Source organism: Bactrocera tryoni, unplaced genomic scaffold (assembly GCF_016617805.1).
Source record: "Bactrocera tryoni isolate S06 unplaced genomic scaffold, CSIRO_BtryS06_freeze2 scaffold_374, whole genome shotgun sequence".
Lineage (NCBI taxonomy): Eukaryota > Metazoa > Arthropoda > Insecta > Diptera > Tephritidae > Bactrocera > Bactrocera tryoni.
The window spans coordinates 31,529-58,665 of record NW_024396082.1 but is presented as its reverse complement, the minus strand read 5'-3'; the positions used below and the strand labels follow the sequence as shown (position 1 = coordinate 58,665).

The window sequence follows — 27,137 nt, the reverse complement described above, 5'->3', positions numbered from 1 at the left end:
TAAGTGAATCCCAAACATAATTAACTCAAAGCCTAAATTGCTTAACGCACGCTGTTGGTTCAAATACAAGCTTATAAATACACTTATATATATTTAGTTACAGGCCAGATTACTCAGCAACCCCTGCAGCCAACTTACTTGCGTGTCGGCGTTTTACCTGATTTGCCCACCTGTTCGGCGCTGTAACAGGCACTCGCCATCAACGCCAGCAGCGTTTGGGTTTTTCTGCTTTACTTTTGCTACTTGGTTGCTTTTTTGTTTTTGCTCTTTTTCGTACCGGCGAACACTTTAGTTTCGCTTTGAGCAACTCTGAAAATTTAATTTTCAATAAATCACACGCATACGGCGGCGCATTCGCTGCTTGTAAGAGAAGCTTGTGGCTTACTGGAAGCAGCGGTAGGTCTGTACGCACGCAAACTGCAACAACATGCTTGGTAATTACTTAAAATACGTTATATGTGTATATACATATGCATAAGGTCATTAACGAGTTTCGGGATCCCGAAAAATATTTTTTTCGCTTATGTGACTCTACTGGAGTATGCGAGTTATTATATTTCACTATTGTTTGAGTTATCCTGGAAATTTCGGGATCCCGAAATTAATGAATTTGCTAAAGTAATTGAGTTACTGCAGCATCTTATGTTTCACGTAATTACAGTATATTTTCGGGATCCTGAAAAACGGAATATTTTTTTGTCATAACTTATGTATACATAATGTATAAATATGCATAAGTTCACTAACGCGTTTCGGGATCCCGAAAAATATTTTTTTCGGTTATGTGACTCTACTGGAGCATGCCGGTTATTATATTTCACTATTGTTTGAGTTATACTGCAAAATTTCGGGATCCCGAAATTAATTAATTTGCTAAAGTACTTGAGTTACTGCAGCATCTTATGTTTCATGTAATTACAGTATATTTTCGGGATCCCGAAAAACGGAATATTTTTTTCTCAATATGTATTAGACTCATGCATACATATGTACATATATTCTCTTTATTACATTTTTCTTTACTAGTTATCCATAAAAAATTTCTAAATTTAATTTACTAAAGGATTTGATGTTTAATGTATTTACTGTGTAATTATGTACCGATAATATTAAGGAAATTTGAAAGAAAGAAAAAAATTTTCGTCATCCCGAAAAAAAGAAAAGAAATTATTCCCGAAATTAAGATTAAAATTATATTCTTTTCGAAAGGTGGCGCCAATTGGAAATTCCAAGCTAAGTCAGGTTCTTCTCCATCTGTAGTGTTTTCGCTCTTTCGGACGACTTGACCTAGAATACGTTGCCGCTGTCTTTTAATTCGCTGAACTATGTCAGTGTCGCCGTATCGTTCCATCGAATGCGATGTTCGTCGTGGCCAACGTGCAAAGGAATGTAAATAAAATAAATTCATTAAAAAGCGAAATTAATTTTAAAAATTGAAATAAATTACTTAATTTAAAATACAAAAAAATAAATCAAATACATTAAATCCTAATAGATTAAATTAATTTATATTTGAATAACTCTAAGTAATTGAATATGCCCAGTCTTGCTATAAGTTCGATACTAAACTATATTTTTCAATAAAATAAATCTTTTTGATAATGCATTTTAGCGATGAATGGAATTTTATTTAATATGATCACATGTTGCATTCACAAAGCCCTCGATTCCGACATGAAAAGCACCAAGTACGGTTTTCATTTGTATTGACGACGTGGCTCGAGCCAACGGTTTTTTGAGACTCTTTCTCTCTCTCGAACTCGGATCATATGCTGTAATCCAATCAATTCGAATCCGTAATTCTACATGGCTAATCATCTGAAGCTATGAAACCAGGAATATTGCCTTTAAGCTACTGCTGGGTGGTTTTTTCTAGTGTACTGGAACGGAATCTTGCTGATTGATGTAATGCTCTCTGTCAAAGAAGGTATTGCTTAACCTTTTCGTATAAAATTACAGGATACTCCGGCACGCCACTGAAGAGGCCACTTGCACTTGTTGCAGCTAATTTGTTTTAAGCTTATTGTTAAGATGACCAGTTGCCCGACAGAAGGCTATAATGTGGAGATCATCTCGAATAAGTCTTGATCTGGTTGATATATTCATTCTCTTTCACCTGTTTTCTAAGTGGATGTCAACTTATTTTTGTCACCAACTCCAGACGTTTAGGAAAAAAGATCAAAAGTGTGGTAAAAAAAAAACATTCTCAAACTACTAAGTTTTTTGAGAACCTCATAAATTCCACTTACGTTTCGTCAACACTTCTGTAAAAGCAATTTCAACAATATAATTTTCTTTAGCTCCTCACGGCTTTGTTAATAAACCACATCAAACACGGAACTGATTACTATATAGCTCTACAAAACAAAAATAAATTTTATTTTTTATTTGAAAATTTAGTGAGCACAAGAGAGAGTGGTTTCAGTAGGATCTAAAAGTAATGGAAGAAAGGTATAATGGGATGGCGTCATTAAGGTATATTATTGCTAAGATATTGTCAATTGGTGTTTTGTTGAGCTAGTTGAGCTTCTTATCGAAATTTTGTCTCCCCGTTTACTTCAATGTATCAATATTTTTCAAAATAAAACTGATATTATAAGCATATCTAATAGTTTGTACATATTTACTGATTTTTGTAATGCAAAATGAAACAGAGATTTTAAATTAGATTAAAAAGTCTTTCATGGTGTCATGAAATGTGAACACATATACTTGTATATCTAAAATCGATTTTATATCTAGGGCACCACAAAGCACTGGAGACCAGTGTTAGTTAGAAGACACAGCATATAAATTATAATAAGAAATAACGGCACATTTGCTGCGAATCTCTCCAAGCCAATGCATAGTGCAAACATAGGGCAAGACGAAGTAATTAATATTATTATTCGCACTTCAAATATGTTTGTTAATTCTTACCGAAGACTTAAGCGACGAACCTGATACTCAAATCGCTTAAATTACACTGAATCGAATGAAAGTTTATAATAAACTTAAGCGCCGTTAATCTAATAAGAAAAACTTACGCATAGTGCACATGTGCAGCATTTACAGTTATAACCATAAATAAGCAAAATTTATTTAGAAACACATGTAAAAGTTCAGCACTCAATTTACAGCAAACCATAGAAATCATACGAGGTAAACTGATGGCGCCTGCATTTGTTGAGCTAACAAAAAATCCTTTGCCCCTTTGAGTGTATGCCTTTGTGCCTTAAATATTTGTGTACTGCGCTAGTGTTAGTGTGTGCTATTGCACCGGCAAGTTCTGGTGCTAGCGTGTTTGCTTTGCCAACATCACCTTATTTCCACGATATGTTCGAACTTAATTAGTTTTTAATTATTTACAACATGCGGCTCGTACTAATAAAATCATGTTAAATTATGGCCGTTTTAAAGTAAATTTCGTGCAGAGCAGGGCATATGATTTGTTTCATACTTTTTTGTATTTTATTGTTGTTGTTTTTTCGGCTTTAAATGGCTTATGTTTGCATTAGAAATGGTTTATGTGGCTTGTGCGCACATATGCCGCTGCAGCAAATTGGCTATAGTTCAGCTGGCGCTTGTTTAGCGCGGTTCACTGGCGCCCTAGTTGCACGCTGCTCCCACCCACTAGTTTAACACGACTCTTCCTGCTCTTTGTATTGCTGGTAGTTTGCTTATTACTGCTTTTATTTTATTTTTTTTGTTGTTGTTGCTTTATTTTTCATTCGCGGCTTGTTTGTTAACAAGCCATGACCCTGTCTCTCAGTTTATAGGTCTATTTAATGTCGTGCACCATTCGGTTTTCGTTTCATTAATTTCCTTTTTGAGTATTTTTTCTGTTTTTTGTTGTTAAATGTGTCTAGTTAAGTTTACTAATTTTTCCTTGTAAACCATTTGTGTTGGTAAGTAATAAAAATTAAGTGATCTATGCGGAGAATGGTGCATGTTTACAAGCTTATAAATTTAAAGAGAGAAAGCCAGGAGTAGCTCATAGTTTTATGGGTACTTAGGTGGACTTTAAATGTTCGTGGGGTTTTGCTTACTTTTTTAAGATAACGATTTGAGTTATTGTTGTGGTGGAGTATATTGAAAATAGAACAAAAATGATTAACACATATGTATAATATACATACATTAGAGTGATTAAAAAAAAAATTTTTTTTTTTCGTTTCGTACTCAGAAAAATTGGTTCCTAGACACCTCTAAGAAATCCTTTCCAAACATGAGTTTTTAATTGTAACGGGAAGGTCCTCCTACATACAGTTTTCTATTTTTTCTTATTATCAGATAGAAAAATTTACATCTCGCTTCCAACTACTTCAAAAAATATCTTGTTCCTTGGATTTTGTAGAAAATTGAATGCTCTACCAAAAAGGTCTATTATGATTAAAAACTCATGTTTGGAGAGGCTTTCTTAGAGGTGTCTAAGAACCTATTTTTCCAAGTACGAAACGAAAAAAAAAAATTTTTTTTGAATCACTCTAATATATGTACATATATATAAATATATTCTTTTGTCAATGATTTAGGTGTCATTCCAAAGCTAAAAGCAACAGGTGCCATAATTCAGACTTCTACAGTGCTTGTTCTTTTCAGGCTTATTTATGTCAAGAAAATACTTTAAGGGAATGACATTGGTTCGAATTTCGTGTAAAAAAATATTTTATTTTTTAACTTTTTAACGCTAACCCGGTTTCTTCTGTATGAGCGTAAATAGATTCAACGCATATAGTTTCTTGCAAGAGATCGTAGATCTGCTCAATGAACTTTATATAGAATTGCAATTACTTTAGTTGATATATTGGTTATAAGAAGTTGCGACCTTTAAGAAGATGTCTCCCGAAATTAATATTAAAAGGTTGGATTCAACTGTCGCTAAAAAATTTAAAGAAAATAATAGTTACTCAATAATTGTGTGTCCCGTTTAAATAAAAAGTGATTATTAATGAAAAATGAATCGCATTTTATAAGAAGTACCTATTAATATCTCAGATTGCTATATATGAGCATATCGTAAGTGTATCCAAATCCTAACAGAGCCAGTCTTTAGCTTTTTGATAATATCAGCTGTAATAAGTCCATATTTTTTTCTTGAATTGATTTGTGATAGTTTTGAACTAAATTTAAATTAAGACTTTTGCTTTAACCTTAAAGCCCTTTCCTCCACAAAAGTGTCTAATCTAGCCCCAGCACTTTATACAATTATTAGCTCTTATTTGAGGCGAAAGCGGTCTGTATACATACAATATATTCCTATATTATCTCTAGGGTATTTGATAATATGTTTAAAGCTTTTGTGGTTCTATGTATGTTTCTCAGTTGAATTTTCACTACACGGCGGCTTAATTTCATGGTAAATTGTTCAAACTAAAGAAAAGTAATTCGTGCTAAGCTCATAGCATGGACTACAAGTATATAAAACTGAGGAAGTCATCAGCAAGGCATTTGCTAATCTGAATCTAGAATCGAAAAATTTGATTCCTAAGCAGTCAAAGCGACATAGTTAAGTTTGAAGTTCATCCTAGTAAGACTTGCAAATCAACGTAGTACAAAAACTGCTACTCTTTATGGAAGGTATAGAGGGTATTGTCGTTGTTGTTGTGCCAACAGAAAATATTCTCGAAAAATTTAGAAGAATAATGCAAAGCTGACGGTTGGATAAAAATCCGGATCCGCGCCAGTGAACGATTATGGAAACAGAGAAACGGGTAAACTAAGAATGAGGTCACCATTGCTGGTAGATTCACATTGTACTGGAAATAAGATGCAAAAGTAAGCAAAAAGCAAAAGTAAAGCAATTTTAGTATGAAATTGTTGCTAATAAAATCTGTTTGCCCATCGAAGACGCCTTGCAATAGGTAAGAGTCTTCATTTGGTAATTTATTTTGTGTCTAAATGCAGCTGTCAAAAAGAAATGATCTATGTACAACATATTAAGAAGCATCATAACTTAAAAATTATCTCGCAGTCAAGGCTCCGAAAAACCTGCCAGCGAGAGTAAAAGTGGTTATCTTTCCAGGCAATCGCTTGCAAGTTTTTTGGTATTAAAATATGCTGTTTTTGTCTACAAACTTGTTGGAAAGCATATCTAGGCGACAGTTCCTTCAGTAAGAAATTCTTTTGAGTCTGCCGATATTCAATTGTTGATCGAAGAAAAGCAATTTATTGAATTATTTAAAGACATTTAAGTGATGATTGCAGCATCTTTTTAGACTAATAAAACCACAGTGATCTTGCTTCTCTTTAGTGATTTTCTTAAAATAGAGTTATCATACATTTTCTAAAGTCTCTTCTTTGGAGGAGAATGTAATTCAATGTTGGTTAAAAACTCTAGATTTCTCATTTTTTTGGCCCAAAAATAATAGCCGCAGGTTTAAAGTAAAATAAACAATTATAAACTTCATAGCGAAGAAAGCAAAATGAAGAACCATAAAAATTAATTGCCAACTTTTTTCTCACGAGCTGCATATACTAATTACAAGTAAGACTTCAAGATAACGGTAATACAAATATGGGCGACAGAAATGGTCAACATTTAATATAAGTACCTGTATTCCGCCGCATGCAATTTCGTAAATTTATTTCACCACAAAAACAAATATCGTCGCTTAACAACTCAATAAATGCACGACGATTGCGGCCAAGCGCGTTTGTGTCTTAAGTCTTTTGTGTAAATATGACAAGATTAATCGGGTGTTATTAATTTGCCAGCAACGGTATGCAACGGATGGCATGACCAGATTTCTTACCAAAAACTGAAAAGCCGCACCAAAAATGCATAAATTTTGTGACCTTTTATAAATGCGTGTGTGTATACATATGTGTGCGTGTATGTGTGCACTACAAATAATAAGAATGTGCCACATTAAATGCAGCGATAACTTTATTTCATTTGAGTGGCGATAATTTCATTGGCGAGAGGCTGAGACACAAGGCAATTTTAAGCACAAGTTAAGCGCAGGCCGAATGGTATGTAACAACAACAACAACTTGGGCGACAAATACCAAAAATCCCATAAATAAAAGGCGGACAGTAAAAAAGCAAAAGCAACCAGATGATAAACTACATGTGTGAAGTAAAAAATGGAGCACTTTTAAGAGCAGGCAAGCGCTGGCGAGCGTAAATGAGTTGTGGCGCGGGCTCACATGACTTAAGTGGACTTAAGTTGCATTTGGGCTGCCGAGAGCTCGCCTGCATTTCATTTCAGCCCAAACAAGCAACAATTAAACTAATCGACAGCAATTTGTTATGAACAAAATACTTAATGAAATTTAATTATGTTGTCGCGATTTGAAGGTAAACGCACGGTGGGGACTGTTGCACGTTGTACGGCGCACGCAAGAGAAATGTTGCAGTAAAACGTCGGTGTGAGGAGCTGAAGAAAAGGCGCAGACAACTAATTTGCATATCAAACTGTGTCGCTTGTATGCGTACTTATGGCACGCAGTGTATGGTAGTTGCCACTGCGGCAGCTTGTAAGTATATACTATAGAGCAAACGCTTACTAGACTGTATAGAGGCTAGAACTTTTTCGCTTTAATTCAATTTATTTATTTTGTTGTTGCCTTACAACGTAGAGGTGTTAATGAGTCAGTTACTTGTGAGTGGCTAGCACACGAGTTAACTAATGCCTTACATGTTTCTGCCGCATGTTGCAATAAATATTTTCAAATTGCTTGCTATTTAGACGGAAATCAGCGCTTCTAAGTATATTTTTTTTTTCAAAAAAATATAACTCTTTTTGCTAAGTTTTATTTTGTGCTTAAAATACCATACTGAATGTTAAACTAACCAAAGTTTTAGTTTTATATGCTTGCACCACTAATTACATTAAATTGTTTTTGTGCTTTTCTAGCACTTGTCAAACATGCCACAAACTGTTGCTGCTGTTGTCTAAGCTACATCAGAAATGTTGTCGCTTTTAAGTGCTTCCGCTTTAGTTTTGGTGAAATTGGGCGCTTTTTTGCAAAAAACTAACCGAGTGTTGCTACAAATTTCACCGCTTTTTTGAGAATTTCGGTTCACTCGCTTTTTCTCCGTGAATTATTGCGCATCTCCGCGAAATACGAGTTGTGCTTTATTGTTATTTTTGTTCTTAGTTTAAAATTTCTGAGTAAATAGTTTAGTTGGATATATTTTGTTGCTTACTGAGATAAATTGCTTACGCAGTTTCCGCTTTTCAACAAAAATCTCAGTGCATTGACCTGATTTTGATAAACTTCGTCAGATTTATTTGGCAGAGATAATCGTGTGGATATAAAAGGTTAAAGAAAAAAGCCAGAAAAGATAGAAGAATTAAATTAGTGAATTAAATCTTTCTGCTAACTTTGCTAGATTGCTCTAGGTATGGAGTTGCAAAATAGTAATGTACAAATATACTGGAATTAGCCTTACTGGTTACTTGTAAACAAAATCATACAAAAATATTGTTTCTTCTGAAAAATTAGCATAACCTTTATAATATTTACCAAAATTAGACTTTAGCAACACTCCTTTTATTATGACTATAAGAGTTTAGAATACTTGGCGACCAAACAGGCTCAGCTCTAGAGCAGGCAGTAAGGTACAATAAAAATTTCTTATTTAAAGACGCCATATTTTTCATCGACGTGTGTGGAAGCATGATATATGGTTTCATAATTTTTCTCCAACAAATACAACAGTAAGAATCCTAAAATAAGGTTAGGCCTACTAGTGCATATTCACCCCCCAGGGAGCCCTGAAAAGCACACGGTGGAGTATACACTAAACAATAGAGTATGACGAGATTCCATTCCTGTAGATATTGTGTGAGAAAGTAAAGTATATTAGGCGATATACAGTTTAAAGTGCTTCAAATTGCCAGAGCCCGACGGTTTATTTCCGGCTCAGTTACAGCATTCCCAGAGCTGCGTAATAACCCAGTTCACAACCATTCTTAAAGGGGCGTTGCAAGTAAACTAAATTCTTATGGAGAAAAGTCAAGGTCATATACCTGTATAAGATTTATCAATAGGGAGCTTCAAAAGTAGATCGTTAGGGATAGCAAACGCCATACTTTCTCCGCTCTCTTGACATTTCTCTTCAGTAAGGTTTTGTATTTTGGATTTGGAAATTCAGAGTCAGTGGCCTCAACTTTAAGAACGCTATGTCCGGTTAGATCAACAATTTAGCGTCTATTGGAAAAATTTGAGTCCCCTGCCAGTGAGACAAGGTAGTGCCCGTATTGTCGAGAGCCGCCGCTGGCTTCGTCAATAAGCAAAATATGCGTTATTGGTTAGGCAGCAATCCACACGTACTCTATGAGTCACCATTGCATCCGGAAAAAATTACGGTTTGGTGCGTTTATCATTTGTCCGTACTTTTTCCTTAATGATCAAGACCGGCACGTCACTGTGAATAGGAATCGCTACCACTCAATGATAACCGATATTTTGGTCCGAATTGGTTGATGTGGAATTGGACAATATGTGGTTCTAACAAAACGGCGCCACAAGCCACACACCGAATGTCACAATCGATTTATTGAAAATCAATCATTCAATCAAATTACTTACTCAATTGGCCGCCTCGGTCGATTTGACGCCGTTAGACTATTCCCTGTATTGTTACGTCAAGTCTATGTATGGTCTATGCCAACAAGCCAGCTACTATGTGAACTTCGTACGAATATCGAACGTGAAATTGCACCAGTATCGGTTATTTATGCAGAGGCTGGAATTTAAGGTCCATACATAATGGCATCGAATGTACTTTCACAGGAAGAAAGAATTTCATTGATATATCAAACCGTTTTTGTTTTCGTAGCGCTCCTAGAGACGCGAAAAAGCTCACATACTACTCCAACGTATTTCGGACCAATTAGTTTTTCCTTATTCCTAGTCTTGGTAAGACTAACAGATTAATTTAAACGTAGAAATATGTTATGAAAGAAGTTCAGTGAAAAATCTCTGGAGGTGAAAGGATACATCCTCGTAAACTTACTAGAGATAGGAGGCACTTTCAATAATATCCAGCCTAAGGTCATACTGAGCGCGCTTAAAGATTTGGCCATTTCTGAACCTCTCGTGAAACTAATTGTACAGATGCTTACGGGCAGGTCAATAATTTCAACGCTCGGAGCTTCAACGATGTGCAGATCTGTCGGAAGGATACACCATAAGGAGGCGTGTTATATCCACCTTTCTGGATCTTAGCAATGAGTAAATGTTGGTAGATGCGAAAATTATTAAATGATATCAGGCTAGCAATAGAAGATAAGGCAAGCTACTTGGGGCTAATTTTAGACAAGTATCTTTCAAGCTTTACACATGAAGCTCAAATGGGGATTAAGGCCTCGGGTAGCTCAACGGTACTACACAGCAGTTGCAAGGCCGATTACGAGCTGTAAGTACTTGCATCAGTAGACATTTCAGAACAAAGTCAAATTTGAACTTAAATATATCCTCATCTATTATAAAGAAGTGGGAAATGTAGGAAATGCTTGAGGTGGATAGAGACCCAGGGATAAGCATCTATACGGATGGGTTCAGAATAGAAAATCAAGTGGGTGGTAGTGTTTGTTCAGCGAAACTAGATAACAAAATTGCTTTCCAGACTACTGCAGCGTTTTCCAAGCGGAGATTACAACAATTTAAACAAGCCTTCCTGTCCTGAAAAAGAGTGTCCTTACACCAAGGAATAACATATATTTATATGCACAGGTAGTCAGGTGGCTATGAAATCACTAAAGTCTAAACAGATCGCAAAAGAATGGCGTGAACGCTTAGTGCAACTAACATGTTTCACGATAAGCCTGCAATGGGTTCCAGGGCATTGTGATATCTTTTGGAACTGTGAATTAAATAAACTAGCCAAATCCACCTTAAAATTAGACTCTAGAAAAGAGGGAACTTATATGCCTCTGGCTACTTCCATATATCTAATCGTCAAATATGTTATAAATATAGCTAAGTTCGATGAAATCCATCTCTGACTTGCTCAACAAGCAGGCAAACGTGGCAAGAATGGAGTATGGGCCGTACATGTCGACTAACAAGATTTAGAACGAATGATAAAGAATTCTAGTAGTTTTGCTAAATGATCACTGTCTAATTGAATATACCAGCAGGCTAGAAACGCCATATAACGGCTATTTCAGTGACTATCAAGAGGTAGAAGAGCAGGATACTATAAAACATTTTCTATGCGAATGTTAGTCTCTATGTATAAAAAGTGTTTCAGCTATCCGTCTACGATTTCCTGACAACATCTGGGAGGTTGCAAAGGTATAACTTTTCATACCGATGCGCTGTGGTGCAGAGACAATAAAGTGGGGGACTTAAATCCTGGTGGCATTACAATGGACCTCCTAAAGACCTAGGTGGGTCATTAGGCATTCATTCTAGGTACCTACCTACCTACTTAGTGCAACAACATTTTGGCATATTTTAATGGGAACGACTTGAAGGACGAAAATCGAAAGAAGAAAATTATATTTGAAGCCTCTTAGTCACCCTTACTGGCTGAGACATTTAAAAAAATATAGTTTTTCTCGATCGAATATCGGAAATGATAAAAACGCCATAACCAATATCAATTTTATTTTTTTTTTATTGTAAACAGTATTCTAGCTTTGAAACAATCAAATCGGACATTTTTTCTTGTTTTTGTCAGGAATAAAGTGGGAGTTTTTATCTCTATAAAAAATATTCCAAATGATGACAAATTGATTTTTTTCCTTGTTTCTTTTGGGTAACATTACTAACTATGGGTGATTATAATACTTTTAGGTTATCTCACTCTTATTTGGCAAATTACTTTCCGCTTGTTTATAATACATAAGTACGCTCTGTTATCACGAGCGTTTTAATTTGGGCATTCACAATGTGTGATAAAACATTGTAAAATCATAAAATCAAAAATTTTTATACTAGTTTAAAAAATTTGTTGTTGGATTTTGTACTAAAATAAGTTTACGCAAATACAACTCTGAACGCTAATTTTTCGGATCGTTATAACTTATAACTTTATAAGACTATGTGAAACCACTAAATGTAGTTTCAGTTGCAATGCATTAATTTTTTCACAGTTATGAAGTTTTTAAGCTCCCGAGTCCTTTGAGCGATTTTATAACTGTTATATAAGATTATGTGATTTCATTTTAAATTCTAGCATTAAGTGTAAGCATGCATATAAACATTTCTTTATATCACTTCTAAACCTTTCTGACATTTATTCCGTCCAAAAGAGTTCAACGTGTTAGATTTATTTCAAATGTACCGTTAAACCAAGCACATTGCAAGTCAAACTACAAAGTCTTCAAACGTTGCACATCAAATAATATTAATTTTATGCTTGAATTACATTTCGGAATCGTTTGCAAATCCAATGAACCAAAGTAACCTTAAACAATTTAGAAAATATAAATAAAGTGTCACTTTGGCAGCGTTTTTCACTTCCTTGCCGAAAGCTTAAAGCGTAAAACTAACTTCTACTCACTTCGAGTACGTGATTTCCACTAACGAGCCGCCAAAATCGCTTTTATCAACCAAAAGGGCATTACTAAATTTTTCTCCTAACCAGAATGCAGTTAGTTTCCGGATAGACCAAAAAACAAAATTCGCTGAAAAGAAATCATATGAATTCTGCGCAAAGTCAACTGCACCAAAGTCAATATAACTGTGCATGTGAAAAATATGCATCATTACCAACAACACAGCAACGCTAACTATACTTAGCGGCTGGTGCCTAGCGGCAAGTCCACAAGTGTCAAGTGTAGTAAATAGTTTAAAAGAGTTATTTTAATTGTTTTTTCCAGCTTAGTACCTTCGACGAATTGTTGAGACAAAATTTTAAATACTTGCTGCATTTCCGTAAAAAAGCAATGCATACTTGCAGTGGCCTAGACTCTCCGCTGAATGCTCTTAAGGGTATTCGCGAAAGCGCCAACAGCACTTTTGTGCCTGTAGCCTTATAACTGGCTACTAGCTGTTGCCAGTGCACTTAGTTTTAGCACTTGTCACATATGGTTGTCATTATTTTTTGTGTTGGTGACAACGAAGCCTGAGCGGCGTGCTAAATATGCAGAAGTCAGCTGCCACTGGCCTTTAGGTGCAGCGTTTTGAACTTCAGCCTTAAATTTGATCAGCATACTTCTAATATACATATAGAACAAGCAACAACTATAAGATTTAGTAAGCGATTAAAAATCGCTAAAGAGGTATTTGCCCAGCTATTGATAGTGCCACCCAAGTGTGAAGGAATGAGTAATTTTGTTGTTAATTTATAAACAGAATAAATTTTAAGCTTCAATATTCTGTTATTTTCAAAGATTTTCTTTAGTCGTATATCCAGGGGAAAGCCAACGATAAATCGTCTTCATAATCCTTCAAATAATCTATTTAATCTGTCTTCTCATCTTCGAAACTAGTTTCTTTGCTGGCATTAAGAATGGAATCAAGGTAAGTTTTTCTTACCTGCAAGTTGCACTCAAAGGAAGATAAATAACAGCACAACAAATTAACTTGATATTATAGTAAATCATAAGAAAATTCTCAAGTGACCAAATAACTATTTAAAGCTTTTTGAAAGCTAAAAGTTTTCGCGTTTGAAATTAAGGTTTTCTAAGTTTTAATGGAATATTAAAATGTATGTCGATGTGACTTAATATTTGGAAAACAATTTAACACTTTAAACTTTTTATCGAGTCGATTAAGATTTTAAAATTTTGCGTTTTTACTGCATTTTTTAACTTTAACTACATTTTTAGCATTGAAAATTATCAAACTGTTGACACAAATTTTCCACATTCTAAAGCATATTAATTTTATCAAAGACATGAATGACCTTTAAAAAAGTTTGTCATAGAAAATATCAGCCATGCCAGAGATAAGATAAGATACCCGAGATAAGATAATAAAAAAATTATAAAAACAATAAGAAAGGGCTAAGTTTGGTTACAATCGACAATTTTATACTCTTAAAATATGCCAGAGTCAAAGCCATCCAAATTTTTAAGGTGTAAAACGTCAAGCAGAGGATCGAAATCCAAGCAATTTTATTTATACATGGACTACATATAACTCATTTACTGACATACATACATTCATATAAAACGAAAATCATTATACGTGCTATATATGGAAGTTGGGTAGTATCGACCCCATTTTATCTATTTTTCCACTATCACTATTAACATGTCGCATACCAAAAAACCAATCATATATATTATGGATGTCAGATGGATGTCCGAAAATCCTGATTTTAGTTATATAGGCGCTAGGTCAAGTTTATACTCAAAATCAAAGGTCAACTAAAATATTCGGTACCTTTGGGGCTTGAACAGTTTTGGTCGACTTTGAACAATTTTCGGTAAAAAAATTGTATACACTAAAGGCATTTTTCTGGCAAAGTTTTATCTCGTTATACTACTTGCTTCTCCATTTGTGTACAGGAAAGTGAAGAATTAAATGGAATTTAAAATTGTGTTATATGAGAAGTAGGCGTGGTTGTTGTCCGATTTTTTCCGTTTTTGTACTGAGACAGGAATGCCACGTACCACATACCACGAAAATGGTCTGTCGAGTATCGAGATATTTAATTTCACCAAAAAATTGGCGGTGCCTCGTTCATCGGACGGACAGTCACCGGATTTCAACATATTTCGTCATCCTGATCAATTATATATACAAAACCCTATATCTACCTCGCTTAGTTTTAGGTGATAGGTAAAACCGTTAGGTGAACAAAACTATAATACTCTGTAGCAACAGCTTGCAAGAGAATAAAAATTGAGGAATGAATTCTACACATATAGTTTTAATTTACCGTTAGAAGTACTCCTCCTAGGATGTAATGCAGTTGGTTGCGGCATTTGAACTTTGTAAATATTTAACATTCATTATTTCTCCAGTTGCCTATATGATTTACATATGTACGCTATATAAGTTTCAGGTAACTCCTGGTTTTTATATATAAGACTTGGTGTGTGGGTGCCACATGAGCTAAATCGAAAAACCTGGTAGACTAAATTCACCATCTTTGAATCAATGTAGAATGTAGAACAATTGGTTTTGCTATGTGTTTGGTAGAATTGACGAAGAATCAGCTCATAGTAGCTGCTATCTTACGGATAAACTGTATAAAAGATTTCCAATATCAATTTTATGCAAAAATATGGGATTTATTTTTCAACAAAAAGTAAAACTTTTTTGGACATCTTTTCATATTTTCATAGGAAACCTCGCTTATTGCAACCATACTGAGCGAACATGTGTGGCTTAAGGGGATACTCTCATGTGAACGCATACATTTTACCACTTTTTAGGATTTTTTTTTTATGCGACAACAAAGTTCAATCATTTTAATTTTTTAATATTTTTTTTTTTTTATTTAAGCTGATGGCTTAACCGCTAGTGCTATATATATAAATTGTAATTATATTATTCTTTGTATAAATTAATAATAATAATAATAATAATAATATATTTTTATTTGTATTTTGAAATGTACAAAAAAAAATTTCTTTCGTTTTTTACATTTTTAATATATATATTTTTTTTTAAATCAAAGTAGTCCCCAACAAAAAAAAGTTCACTGGTTATGCTGGTAGCGGCTGCTCATGTTGTCTGAAATAAAAAAATCTAATGGGTTATTATTCCATAGCTCTGCAGCTATCGTCGCTACCAAATATAATCAATTTCATTAAAAAAATGTCGAACTTCAAAAAAAAGTCTCGAAAATCTAGTTTTTTTTTTTGTTAAAAATCGTTAAAAAAATATGAAAATATTTTTTAAAATAAACAATTCTGGTATGGACGATAACTATAAATGTGTAGAGGAACATATGTAAATTTGAAAGCAATCGGTTGAATACTTTTTTTAGGACCATGACAGTTTCAGAAAATGATGATTCGAGAAAAATGCGTTTAAAGTAAACGTAGCAGCTGCAGACTTGTCATGGCGCCTGGTAGACAGTCGCTTACGACACTTCGGCGACTATGAGCTGTAACTTATCAAATACTATGAATTTCGGTCTGAATTTTTCACAGCATGTTTTTAATAAGGTTTACTGTCAAAATATAAAAAAACTCGATTCTTGAAGAGATTACATGAGAATAGCCCCTTAAGTATATACATATAACGACATATGCGGAACGTTGCAGACACTTGCTGTAATTGAGCACAGACGAAACTGCTTAATTAATCATATTATTATTTTTTTTTGTCATAAATAAATATGAAAATTTATGGTAGGGTGGGGCAAAAAACTACAATTTTTTTTTACATACCGTAAAACTATCACTTGAAACTAAAGTTGCGGTAAAGTTTGAGCTAAGAGCTGACATAAATAGTAACGGGTGGCGCATTGTCATTTTCGATCTCCCATTTAAATAACGCAGGAATATTTTCTTAATTAAAGAATAACAAATTAATGAAAAATAACTTTTGCTTAGGGAACTTGTTTAAAAGTTATTCAAAGTCCAATCTTAAATCATAGTATATAATTCTTAAAGTATTTTATATTTATTCATTATTTTTGTTATTTTTTCGTAATACCGCGCGACATTTCAACGGTATGTAAGAGCATATTTAAATGTGTTTGTGTTCCACCCTAAAATATAGTTGTCTGTAACCATTTATGCTGCTTTCAATATTTAAAACCAGCGAAAAGCTATCGTTTACCGCAAAATGAAACGGTATATACGAGTAAATTGCTTTTGATTAAGCTTTACAGTTTGAAAATCGCTTTGCGGAAAGCATTCAGGTGAGAATATATTGCAACTGCCACAATAGGTGCTGATTGCTGCACTTATCGTTGACGTTGCCACCAACAACGCGCACAGAAGAGTGGTGAGTTGGGTATGGAGAGGGGTAGAAGGTGTGAACAAAATAGCTGCCAGCGTAATGGTTAATGTGAAACGGTAATGCGAAGGATATGTAGAATGGTATAGAGTAGTGCAACGCAGCTCAGCATAGCATAGCAAAGCATACATTGTATTGCCCGGCGTTGCATAGTATGGTATGACAAAAAGTAGCAAAACACCACATAACGTAGCATAGCATAACATAGCTTGGCATAGCATAGCAGGCCATATGATACAGACCAGCTACATGTTCCAGCCGCCGCTTTGATAAATGATTTCGATTAGTGCGTTCTTGTAATTCGACGCCTATAAATGAGCCTTTGATTGAGGAGTGCAGTCAAGCAACAGCAAACCCAACAATATAACTTACGCTTAGTCAACAATACGTAAGCTGAGCATAAGAAATATGGTGTCTTGCCGCCGCTCCAGCTACGAGATGACAGTATCTGCGCTTAGCTCGCTTTTACTCTGCTTTTTATCAATATCGACTTTCCGCCGTCGATGCTGCGCTGTCGCTGTCGTCGCTTGATTACGCGTCGATGGTGGTGTTGGCTGTCAACTGTAGGCGCTGCTCTTCTCCTTCTTCGTTGTGGCTGGCTTATGGCGGCGGCCGCCAGCGTTTTGACAAATTGTCTCTAATTGAAAGATTAGCTTTTGTTGTTATACTTGTAAGTTGTTGTTATCGCTGTTGTTGTTAATGTTGTTACATTTTTGCTTCTCCTTCTCCTTAGCTGTGGTCTTGTAGCTTCTCTAGCTGCATCCTTTGGTTGTCTTATATTTGTTGTTGTTGCCTGATACAGCGATTTTCACACATTCTTGTGTTTTTCCACTCGAGCCGCTGCCGCTTATCAACTGCGTCGATCTTACACGTGTGAGGTTTTATTAATCAAAGCAAAATGGTTTCGGTGGGCTGGCATGAGGGCGGGGCATGTTTACATAAGCTCGACGCAGATGAGCCAAGCAGCTGAAGTGAAACACTCATACACATAAACTGAAAAAAAACAAAAAATAAGATCAAAGTTTTTTAAAAAACAGCAGTTGCGCATGCGCTGCGGCTGGCGTGGCGTCTACGTAGGCCGCCTCTTAACGAGACACTTCACATGCGAAGAGATGCATCTGCATACACATATATACATTATATATCACAACATATATAGATATATAAACACTGTAGTTGTTGCTGCAAACCGCAGCTGTGAAAAGTCCGTAATTGCTTGTGGTGTGAAAAATAACAACTATTATAAGAGAAATATGTAAAAAATGTTGTAGAACATGTGAAATGTGGGTTTTTTCAACGAAGCCTCTCTTTCATTATAATTCTAAGCGCTTGGGTGAAAATACAGCAACAACAAATGCACACACATACTCGTATGCGCTTAAATTGGTTATGGAGGTGTTGAGTGGCATGCCAACGTAATTGTAGCGCGGCGCTTATGAAGCTTAGGGGAATTTTCCTACGCACATACTCGTATTTAATCTGTGGGAATTTCTGGATATGAAATTAATTTTCAAACAAATTTTTATACCCTGAACAGGGTATATTAAGTTTGTCACGAAGTCATCATCCAGAAGGAATCATCGGAGACCCTATAAAGTATATATATAAATGATCAGTATGTTGAGCTGAGTCGATTTAGCCATGTCCGTCTGTCTGTCCGTCTGTCTGTCTGTATATATACGAACTAGTCCCTCAGTTTTTAAGATATCGTTTTGAAATTTTGAAAACGTCATTTTCTCTTCAAGAAGCTGCTTTTTTGTCGGAACGGCCGATATCGGTCTACTATAACATATAGCTGCCATACAAACTGAACGATCGGAATCAAGTTCTTGTATGGACAACTTTCACATTTGACAAGATATATATAAAATTTTGTCAACGTTATTAGAAATTAGTACAGAATTTGTTACTAATTAAATTATTGTAACTAAAAGAAGTAGTTTGGCAAAATATGTACATAGTTGCGCAAATTTGACTTAGTGATGTATCTGATGTGAAATGGCACAAGTGAATTTTAGGCCAACCGGGATTACTTTTAGGGAGGCGATTTAGATTTAGAAGAATAAATTAAGAAGTTTAAAATTATGAACAAAGTCTTACTATGTTTGCTCATAGTGGTATTATTGTTTGGCGTTGAAAATTGGTGAAATCGGACATTTATTTTTCAAGCCAAACCGACGTTTACGTTCCTTTGGCTAACCTTTTACTTATAATATTTTTCAGTTGTAAGTTTTCTAAATGAAGTTATGAGACCATTTTTTAATAATGTTGCCTTAGAGCCCAGTACTTCATCTACTACCCATATACTTAATAAAAATGATTTTCGAACTTGAAGTTGGCTTTATACCGTGAATATCCCTAATATGTAAGCTGCTTTAATATGTTGTCATGCCAAAATGGTTTCCTGTCAATACTTTCCCAACTCCCATATACCCAATATATGGCTTTCAGACAACTAGTTGGCATATATCTAGGTCATCTGCAGTTTTTCATACACTGTAGTTTGGTGCCAAAAATGTGTGAAATCGTCTATTTATTATCAATATTCATATATGTATGTATATATGTTATAGGTGTAGTAATTTTTGTTATTATAGAGGACTCTATGTCTAGTATTTTGATCAATCTCTTAATTTTCGTAATAAACTTATGTATAATTATTTTCTTGAGACTGCTTTCAGCAAAAGCGGCACATCAAGTGTGACAACCTTGAAAAAAAGGTGTCCTTTAATACCAAATTTAAATGAGATCAGTCCTAACCTCAATATGTCCATTTCAGTGATTTTAGAAAATTTAAGAAATCGGTGGACTTAGATATTGGTACGAAATGGCTGATTGGTGCCCTTTACTTTGCGTACCACATATGTACATACATATATCTGGGTTCGTCCTCTGCTTATGTTTATATCGCAAGGTTGTTCTATAGAAAAAGTTTCAGAAAGGGTGTGGCAGGCCACTTTTTGTTGCTTACGGTGATTCTGAATTATATTCGAAAGCTTTGTTTCGCTTTCTGACCAAAAAATTCAGCAAGCTGCGACCGTTTATTTAGATATATAATAACTTTGAGGTAACTAAAATATATTCATGCAGTCACGTCATTTTGTTAGATACCTCATCCCACATAAGAGCTATAAAAGTATCTCGCTATAGGGGAAAACAAGTGCTTTCAAAACACTGGTAGAGTAACTTTTCTGTAAATGTAGAGAGGAATTTTTTTCTTGCAAATTGAAATGACAGCTGTACAAAACTGAGGCATGAGGGATCACTGGGTATTATAATAAAATATTTAGAACAATTGGGTTGTAGCTTTAACTGAACGGAGTCACTTTTAAACTGGTGAGTTTTCTCCATCTGCATCGAAAAAGCTTATGCTCGCATTCGTGCCTACAACTCTTCTTCACTATACCATTGACCCAAACATTTAATTTGTATTCAGGACTGCCTTTCGATATTGTTTCTTAATATCCGTCATTCGTTTAACCGCCGCGCGATGCGCTCATTTATCCATTCCATCCACTTAAGTTACACTAATGCGTTGAACAGTGTGCTCATTACTCTTTTAATGCGTGAAACATGTCAGCTCCGCTGATAGTCTTATCGCAGCAAATTACTCAAAACAAATGAATGAGCGTTTAAGAGCAATAAAGTGCAGCGATGGAGGAAGGAAGAAGCACGATGTGGATACTGGAGAGTTGAGAAGACATGAGTGCATGACGCCGACGCAAAATGTATGGAGAAGATGTAACTGAAGTGACCGGCTGTTGGAATAGAAATAAAAAAAAAACTTTTTGAGTCCGTAAGGAAAATGAAAATGAGAATTATTCAAAAATATGTTTCTGAGAGAAAATTGGTGTGTGTGTTTTTATTTGAATTTGTATTAGCCTTATAATACATTTTTTAGCCTTCAATTCTTGAACCCCCCCAACTTCATGTTACCTTCTGTTCCTCATACAGACCTTCCTCCTCACACATCGCAACCATTTACTCTATTATTCACTTCTTCACTGATTTGCTCTAGAACAAATGAGGCTCTTAAGTGTAACAAGGCAACTATGATAAAGGGAAAAATAGTAGCAATAACTTAACATCATTACAAGAAAAACAAGAGTGGAAGGCACAATCGGCCAACAAAAAGTTCAAAAGAAACAACACGTTGAAAAATCAAAAGAAAAATGAACTTCACAGCATTTTATCGTTACATATTGGTTTTGTTTTACTTGAGAGAACATGAGCGGAATATGAAAAATTATATTAAATAGGATGCTGGCTGAATGCATTATGTTATGCAAATTCGATCATTTGTCATTTGATTTGGGTATTGTGTTAAGGATAAAAGAAATTGTGTAAAGGCAAGAGTAAAGGGAGCGGCAATGGTTAACAGGTAAGCGAGGAAATAAAAAATGAGAGAAAGATGTTTTATATATGAGACAAATTAAGTGGAAGTGAAGCGCTATCAAGTTGCCAATGCATAACATATTGAGCGGAATTTTATTTCTTCATATGCAAAGTACGAAAAGAGTTCGCCACTTGAATGTATTTAAAGCAGCTACAAACTGAAAACTTCCAATGTTTGTACTGAAATGAGGAAACTTAATTTCTATATAATTTAAAATATTTTATTTAAGAAGATTCATCGAAATGCATCATAATGCAGATAACTATGTTGGATCAGAATTAAAAAAAAAAAAAAATGTAGTCTTCGTTTGAGTGCATTACTGAAGAACTGTAATGTTCCTCTGTTCAGTAAATAATCTTAATGTTCTCTAGAAAAGGCATGAGAAGTAGAGTCTATGAGTGTTAGAAGAGTGTTTGAATTCTTTAAAAACTTAGATTAATGAATAATCTATCACAATACACTAAACGTTTCGAGACATAGACCTTATTTTCACAATTTATTATGTATGTAAGAGAAAAGAAAACAAAATAAATTTAAATATGAAATTTTGACACAGCCCCCATGTGTTTGATTTGATGTGATTGATTCCAAAACCAAAGTCATGTAGTACAACAGGTTAAACAAGGAAGGAGTATTTTGGGTGGTCATAAAACCACTCCAAAAGCATAGTAGCTGCAGGATTACATTTCTGTGTTATTTCTCACTGAAAACAATAGTTCATTACTTTCACTAAAAGGCTTAATTTTCTTAAAATTTTCTATTTTCTATGGTATAAAGATGAGTCCAACTTCAAAAAATGTCAAATTAATAGAGAAGTTTGTATGTTCCTTGGAAAGTCTAGACTCTCAAAAATTAAAATAACATACCTAGCGAAGCAGCCCGTACAAAATTAAAATATTCACTATAAATGTGTTATCGGTGCGAAAATGAGCTTCGAACAAAGAGACAACATTAAATTTTGTCTTAAAATTGTTAAAACTTTTACCGAAACGTTTCAATTGATGAAACATGTTTATGGCGGTGATTGCCTATCCCTTAGCAGAGTGTACGAGTGGTTTTAACGTTTTCAAAGTAGTCGTGAAGGCATAAATGACGATCAACAGATAGATATTTAAAAAATGATTTCAAAGACCATTCAGAATAACCCCAAAAGTTTTGAAATTATTGTAATGGAGTTTTATTTCTATTAACAGTTTCTCAGCTAAAGACACTTACTTATTTCGGAATTGTGGAAGAACAATTTATGGATTTTACATGATCATAATCGCATCGAGGTACGATTGTGACCGAATTTAAAGCAAAAAAACGTAATGAGTACATCGATCAACCGCCATATTCCACAGATTTGACTCCGTATGATTTCTTTTTTCCCCAAACAGAAATTGCCACTCCGTGGAACCCGTTTTCAGTCGATGGAAGAGATAAAAAAAAATCGCTGAAGAAGCTGAAGGCCATCCCCAAAAGTGGTTAAAAAAGTATTTCGAAGATAGATGAAATCGTTGGCATTAAGGTATTACATCAGGTGGAGATTATTTTGAAGGCGATAAAATAAATATTAAAATGGGGTGAAAGGAGAAGATGACGACGGGTTTGGCACCGCTTACGTTTAGGTGAAATCACTTATCTCGGTACCCGCTCTACCGATTTCAACCAAATTTGGTACGTGACACTCTTCTCTCATTCTAATACGGTGAGAAAGTGGGAGACGAAATCGGGAGACAATCACACCTAATATCCATATAGCAGTACTTTAAATTATATTAGATTCTTTAGCTTTCCGAATGTTTGGAACCTAGTACCTATAATTTTCGTACTGTTAGATTTTTGAGTTATCTTCATGAGTATGAGAGAGCGTGTTTTACTAATGATAGTGTATGTGCTTAAATAGATAAAATCAGGCAAAAATTTGGCCTGGTCCTCGCATAACTAATATCAGGACTTTCGAATCTCAGGAAACATTTTATTTATATGTTGCATGTTAATAGTATGTAGTATTGGCAAAAATAAATAAAATCGATACTTTCCCCATACTACATGTGCAAAATGATTTTCGTTTTTCTAACAGACCTTATATCGAATATATAGATCAGTATATGAGTTACATTAAGGTACTTCCGTGGTTTTGATTCTTGCAAGTTGCAAGAGTATAAAACTTACATCGATTTCATCTTAAATTAATTTTGTAAAATTGCATAAAACATTTTAAGCGAAAGTTCTTTTCAACTTACAATAATTTCTCTCAGGCAACTAGTAAGCTTCTAACAATATTTTGTATGTACTTTCATTCAAATTAGTCATGCCCGACCATGCTTTAATAACATTTCGCCTTCGTACGTCGTTATTGTACATATGTATGTGTGTGTGTGTTTGTGACCACAAACTGCGCACAATTTCGCCAATAATTATTCAGTCACTAACGTAAAACAAATTGCACATTAACTTTCCACCCCAACAATTTGTAGCATACAACTAAATTTTCACACCACAACGCCATGCTGCCACCTGTCGCTTTCCATAAGCGCAGAAAATGGCGAAATGCATCAGCAATCTAGTGCCAAATGTGCACACTTTAATTTTTGCGCAAGGAAAAATGATTTCAAAGCATAAATCTAAGCGTTGTCCTGCTGCGCAAGCGCTCTGTGTGACACAAACAACCGTAAAATCTGCGGCAGCTGCTGTGATACGCGCTGCTGAGAAAAATTTTCTCAGCCACTAATCGAAATGGTGTGTGCCAAGCAGTGCGCTGTACAAGAATTTTGCTGCTGTTGTTGCCGATTTGTCGTAAGTGAAACTACGCGCCAATTCCTAGGCACTAATTAAATTATTTGTTGTAAAAGTTTGCTGGGGTGCATGTAATTGAGAGCAATATGTATTGCAGGTAGGAAATGCAAGTGGTTGGATGCATTCAATGTAAAAATATTTTAATTTATCAGAGGGAAGAAGGATATGTGCGCAATACTATATTGTAAATATATAGAGGTAAACAATTTCTTAGAGGAATAACGCTTAAGTTACCTGTGATTGTAAGCACTTGTATTTGACATATGCATCAAAGCAGGAAGGTTACCTAAAACTTATGGAAATTTGTTTCCAAACCTCATGTTTTTGCCTTCAAGGGGAACATAAATATAAACAAACGTAGACGCAGTTGCGAACAACCTTCAAGAGATTATCAAACTCGAGTCTGGGGCCATTGTTGATTTTTGAATATTATTTTGATTTAAAAATAAGAAAATAATATGAGGGTTACAAGCAACTGGTTCGATCCTGTTTGGTTCTCAAATATAATATTAATCGTCTAAATGTTAAAAGATTCTCGCAGAATACTGCCTAGTAGACCAACAGTGCAATAAATCATGATTTTGTTGGTTTGTTGGATCAAGATTGAGGTCTGTTTTTGTTCCTAATCCATGTTGGAAAAAACATATACACTTAAGTGTTTTAAATATCACAAAGACTAGAGAAATATTACCTCTAAATTTCATTATATGAACTCATATATTGACCGATATACAAGGTCTGTCGCAAAAGAAACAGGACTGTTAAAAAAAACAACAAAAAATTAATATTTTTCAAAAGTTATATTTTTTATTCAAAGCAGTTTCCTCGTTCTTCGATACAGCGTTTAGCCCGGTCAATTAGCATTTCAAATGAGTGTTTAAGGTAATTTTTCGGAATGCTCTTGAGAATATCGGCCGTCGCCTTTTGGTTTCAGCTGTCCTGAAACCAGTGTCCTTTCATGGGCAAATGAAGTTTTCCAAATAGGTAAAAATCACAGGGTGCCAGATCAGGTGAGTAGGGTGAGTGGTTAATGGTTAACATGGAGTTTTTTGTCAAAAAATCAGTGGCAAGCGTCGGTCGATGACACGGCGCATTATCGTGCAACAGACGCCAAGACCCTGCCTCACGGTATTGTGGTCGAGCACGACGAATGCGTGACAAAAGACGCTTCATAACAACAAGGCAAAACACAGCATTAATCGTTTGGCCAGGTGGGACGAACTCTCGGTGTACAATACCCTTGGAATCGTAAAAACAAATCAGCATTGTCTTTATTTTTGACTTCTGAAGACGACCGACTTCTGATCGTCACAGAGGTCCCCACGACCTTCTTGGAATCGCTTAAACCACTCATGCACATTACTACGAGATAGATACTGATCACCATAAACTTTTTCCATCATTTGAAATGTTTCAGTAAACGTTTTCCCAAGTTTAAAACAAAATTTAATATTTGCTCTTTGTTCAAAATGCATTTTACGACCGTTGACCAAAAGCTGCTGTCACTTTTTGATCGATAACATCGATTGCAGTTATCCAAATGTCTTAAAATTTTCACGAAATGCCAACAAGAGACCAAACTTTTTATTTCATATACCCACCAATAGGTGGCGTCACCAGAAATAGTTATATTTAAAAAGTTATGTTTCTTTTGCGACAGTCCTTGTACATACAAAGAAACACAAAGCACCGGAAAATTGTATTTAAATTTCCCGGGTGAATGATATTTCAAAAGAAAGATATATTTTACTAAGTTGGTAGGACTGTACTTAATTGCTAATCCAAATATGAGCGTTAGATGTCAAACAAGTTTCTGTATAACAGCTGCTTAAGTCGGTACAATTTCTTTTTTACAATGGATAAAAATATTGAACAAAGAATTTGTCTGAAATTTTCTATTTCTAACCAAATTTCGCATGCGAAATCGTTCTGAATGTTGGTAAAGGCTTTCAGGTGATTCAGTTTTACCAAAACACAAGCCTACGAATAGTACAAAGCCTTCAACGACGGTCGAGAGATCGTTGAAGACATGCCTAGTTCAGAACGGCCTTCGACCTCCTCAACTGATGAAAATATTAAAAAAGTGAAGGCTGTGGTTCCTGAAACTCGTAAGACAAGTGATAAAGAGATGGAGAGAGAGCTCGACATCTCTCGCAAGTCAGTTCGAATGCTTTTGGTGGATATTTTGGGTATGAAACGCGTTCTTGCTCGACTCGTCCCGATAAAGCTGATCTGTTTTCAATAGAGTATGATAGTGACCAAATTTAAAGCCAAAAACGCAATGAACACCATCGATCAAACACTATATTCATCAGATTTGGCTTCGTGTGATTTTTTTTTGTTCCCCAAACAAACTAACTGTTCCGTGGAACCCGCTTTCAGTCGATCGAAGAGATAAAACTAAATTCGCTGAAAAGTGCTTATGAATACAGTTTCGATGACTGAAAAAATCGTTGGCATAAGTGTATTACATCTGGTGATGAAATAAATATTGATTAATAAATAAATACTTGGCGTTTTATTTACAATTACCGTATATTTTTTTGGAACAATCGTTACGGTATATAGCTAACTAGAGATTGAATTTTTTAGGTTTAGGTTAGACTTCAGCAGACTATGTCGGAGTGGCTTCGCTGAAGCTTCCTTTCCTTTAGCAGTGAGCCCAGGATCCCCACAGTTTGGTTACCACATCTTACGCAAGGGTTACTCACGTTTTCTGGGTGCGAGGCGAAGACGAAATAGTAGGAATTGGGTGTAGCCCTACGCCTGTAACTGCTTACCCAGAAACAAAACTATACCTCATTTCAACTCCTGTAAACTGAGGTTGAGCCACACCAAAAGCTACGTCAGGATCGGGGAGTACCTCTCCGAGACATCGAGGCTCCCTATCGTGTGACTTCTTCAAACTATTGCTGGAGAAAGTAATAAGAGCAGCAAAGGTAAATATGGAAGGTATAATCTTGACGATATTGATATCATTGGTTTCAACAACCGCACTTTTAGTTATGATTTCTCAAGACTGGATATGAAAGCAAAGCGTATGGGTCTGGTTGTGAACAAGGGCAAGACGAAATATCCTCTACTTGGCTCCCACGCCACTGTTGACTGTCATAACTTCGAAGTCGTAGGTAATTTTGTCTATCTTGGAACC

General features: G+C 35.1%; 1 pseudogene; it reads left to right on the top strand.

The window, feature by feature from the left end:
* Positions 1-10,444: 10,444 nt before the first annotated feature.
* On the top strand, positions 10,445-10,940 carry LOC120781150 (annotated as a pseudogene).
* Positions 10,941-27,137: the final 16,197 nt, after the last annotated feature.